Below are 4131 nucleotides of genomic sequence, written 5' to 3' on the forward strand. Positions count from 1 at the left end.
TCACGATATACCCAGTAAGTTCAATAATTTACGTATATGTGGCGATTTGTTGATTAACACGTTCAGAATAGCATTATTCTACCAAAAACATTTTCAGGCCCCCCTAAGTAATTGAAGGAATTACAGCAAATTTGAAGGAATTGCATCTCAAATGTAAACAAACGCAGCCCACTCGCGAAACAGTTGCAGCGATATCGGCAGTTTAGCGGTAATAACAGAAACACATCGTCCCTATCGAAAGCAATGTCGGTAATACTGGAAACACGCTCGGGCATCTTCGGAGATTTTTCGGTCGCGAACGGAAACTCACGCAGCAAAACATGGCGTCGTTGGAAGAAGCACCTGTCTCGGTGAGTTTTGTTTTTAGTTCCTACTATTACATTTTTATACTTATCCATCTTTGACCACCCGTGTTGAATGCGTTTAGGTATGAGGTGTTGTCGGGGCAATAGCTTATGTTTTAAGGCAAAGATTGTCACTGCAGAAGAGTGTCACAAGTCATGCCCCTGGAGGCTGTTTACACAGGGTGCACACGGGCCTCGAAAAGGCCTTAAATTTGACTGATGCCTTGAAAAGACCTTAAATTTAGCATTGACTTAAAAAGACCTCGAATATTGAAAGATTGCCTTGAAAAGGCCTTAAATTGATCTTAAAGATATTTTTAAAAAATAGATCTTTTACACTATGTTCTCGAAAGGTAAAAGATCGGAAGTTGAACAAGAAAACCATAGTCTATTTCCTGCTTGTTACGCGCCCTTACATCAGCATAAGTAAACTCGGGTCACAGGTACATGTATGCATTGCCTAATCACAGTTTGCTTCGTCACAGTTCGGGAAACCACGAACATTCACGGAAATACATTATTCAAAATGCTCACGCTCAACCGCCAATTATCGTTGGTGACCTTCTTATCAACCAATCAGATGTAGGTCATTGCAAAAATAGACGCTCACGTGGCATATTCATGGCCAAGCAAGCTCAAGGGTAAATATGGGTTCCTGGCATCTAGAACTGTCTGTTTACGAAAATACTATCAGTGTTTTCAAATTAGAAGATTCATGCAGAGTTACACGGCCTTTAAGCTATTTTTAAATAAATTTCATTCACTGATAGGACACCGTTGAGAAACATAAGTATTTGTGTGCCACGAAACCGTCATGAAATTACGTTATGCATGTTCAGGGCTAATGAGATTTTTGAACAGGGATGTATTTACATACTAAAGTATTGGCATTACCTGTCAAGAACATGGACCATTCCATTTTTTGACTTCATGACCTGTATTGGATCAATCCATTGGTGAATATAGGTAAGATGGGCAGCTAATGTACAAATTAATAAAATATCTTGTAGTTAAATAATACTTCAATTAAATAAAAGGGGAGTTGTTTTAAGTGGAACATTATGTATCCACAAAATGATTCCAGCAGAAGATTTTGCTCTGTTAATTCAAGAATATACATATTGGGAATGATTATTAATCTAGTGCTCTATAACGGCCGTTCTAACACTTGTCGCGTGTCCGGCTGGCATTGTCGGGCACTGCCATGTACAGGGGTCATAGGTTAATGCTATGCTACCTTTGGCAGCAAAGGTGCTTCGCGCATCAAGCCTAGTGACGAGCACTGATCCAGTGCAAGATGGGTCGCACTATTTTTAATGTCAACGAGAAGAAGAAATATTCTTGGGTGGATACATTCAAAGGGAATCGTCACAAGGCATTATGCAATGTCTGCTACAAGACAATCCATCTCGGGAAGATGGGCGAGTCGGCTTTAAAATTGCACGCATCTGGTAAACAACGAGCACGTGGCTCAAGCGTAGGGTCATCCATGCCTTTGTTCTTGCAAGTGCCAACAACGAGCAACGATGATAAATTGAGCGGTGAAATTAATTCTCCCAGTGAATTGCTAACTCTCACTATTCTAGCCCCACCAAAATCGGCAACAAACACGATCTCAAAATTTGTAGCAGACAATGCCGTTCTGAAGGCAGAAATTTTATGGACGCTAAAAACGGTCACCGATCATAATTCTTACTGGTCGAATGGAAATGTTGACAATGTGTTCCAACACATGTTGCCTAACAGTGACATTGCGAAACGTTTTACATGTGGCCCCAAGAAGACTGCATATATGTGCGTGTTTGGTGTTTCACAGCATTTCCAAGATTTATTGTTTGGGAATATTCGAGGACCATACACTATTCTATTTGATGAAAGTTTGAACAAGAAATCTCAGGATAAACAAATGGATGTCCATTTCAGATACTTGAACAGCATGGTTGTTACAAGATATTTTGGATCCACATTTTTAGGTAAGTATTATATTCATAATATACTGGACAACATTAGTTAGGGATCATGAATATATTTTATCAGCAGTTGCATTTTAGAAAGTGTTAGTGTGAGCTACATAATATTTGAAAACTAAAGATTTGAGATATCCCTGTCTTTCGTGTTCAGTATATATCTGATGTTGGAGTTCATTATGTGAATTTGTGACACAGGCCTATGATTATATTTTAATATTTTGAATTTGTTCTTTGACTTAAAATTATGAAATCATTATGAATACATACATACATACTATTATTTAAAAATTATATATGCGAGTGTAATTATTGTATCAGTGTGCCCAAATACACAAATATATGATTTAAAATATGTAAAAAAAATTATTCAGATTCAGTAATCATGATAATGACTGATAATATTTTGTAAATTTTCAGGTCATGCAACAGCAGTGGACATGCTCAAACATTTCTCCGAAGCGGTTCTTGACAGCAAAGTGGACATAAGGATGATAGTTCAAGTGGGTATGGATGGACCGAATGTTAACTGGTCTCTCTATGAAAAGCTACGAGAATAGCAGCTTGATGATTATGGATACACATTGATCAACATTGGAAGCTGTGTGCTCCATACGGTCCATAATTCTTTCAAGACTGGTGCGGTGGCTAGAGGATGGAAAATCAGCGACTTGTTGCAGTCTCTCTACTACCTATTCAATAACACGCCTGCACGAAAATAGGACTTCATTTCAGTTACCCAATCTAGTCGATTACCACTCAAGTTTGTTTCCCATCGTTGGTTGGAAAATATTCCCGTATGCAACAGAGTTTTGGACATACTTGACAACATCAACAAGTATGGGAAAGCAGTCAAGGGAAAGAAAGTGTCAGCGCCCACATGCCAGTCATATGAAACTGTGGTTGAATTGACAACTGACAAACTTCTGAAAGCAAAACTGTACATTTTCAAATATGTTTCAAATCATTTGCAACCATTTCTGGAGGCATACCAATGTGATAAACCTATGGTGTTTTTCTTGGCCCAGGATTTGAACACATTAGTGAGAAACATGATGAGATGTTTTATAAAAGAAGAGAAACTGTCAAATGCTCAGTCATGTGAGGAGCTAAAACAGCTCATTTCTGACAAACAAAATTTCATTAGCTGCAAGAAGGTAGAGATTGGATTCCAAGCAGAAAAAGAGTTGAAATCTGCTGTACAGAGTGGAGTGAGTGACAAACAAGCAATGGAGTTCAGAATGAACTGCATAGAGTTTCTATCTTCAACAGTTGGAAAGATTCTGACCAAGTGTCCTCTGTCGTACTCATTGGTACGATATATGTCCTGCTTCAGCCCAACAGAAATGGACAGCAAAGGACAAAGAAGAACAACTTGTTGACGTAGAAAAAAGAATGCAGTAAATTTTGGAAGAGTTAAGGCATTAGAAACTAGAAAGTGTGTGAAAAGACAAATTGTTTATGTACAGATTACAAGACAATGACAAGACATTGCTCAATTTTGTGACATCAGATTTAATCATCATAAACAATTTTTGAAACTAGCATGTGTGTTTTAATGTTTGTTGTGTTTAAACATGTCAAATTCAATACAAATCTGTTATCCAGTATATGGTTATTAGTAAATTTAATCATCTTCAGTGGGCCTTAAATTTGATTGTCATATGGCTTTACCCACCCTGTTACATCTGAACATCGAAGTCGTGCCGATGATTACGAACATCATGAACGTGCGCCATGAAGAAGTTTTTGAGCCAAATTATTTCTTCATATGAAGTGCAATTGACAAATTTAGACACATTTTACATAAAATTGATGTT

At 37.7% G+C, this 4131-nt stretch overlaps 1 long non-coding RNA gene across 1 annotated transcript; it reads left to right on the top strand.

The window, feature by feature from the left end:
• Window positions 1-299: 299 nt before the first annotated feature.
• On the top strand, window positions 300-3856 carry LOC137276894 (uncharacterized). Its single transcript, XR_010956589.1, has 3 exons — window positions 300-350; window positions 2268-2317; window positions 2732-3856. It is a non-coding gene; the product is annotated as an uncharacterized lncRNA (long non-coding RNA).
• The last annotated feature ends 275 nt before the right edge of the window (window positions 3857-4131 follow it).

Source organism: Haliotis asinina, chromosome 3 (assembly GCF_037392515.1).
Source record: "Haliotis asinina isolate JCU_RB_2024 chromosome 3, JCU_Hal_asi_v2, whole genome shotgun sequence".
NCBI classification, from domain to species: Eukaryota; Metazoa; Mollusca; class Gastropoda; order Lepetellida; family Haliotidae; genus Haliotis; species Haliotis asinina.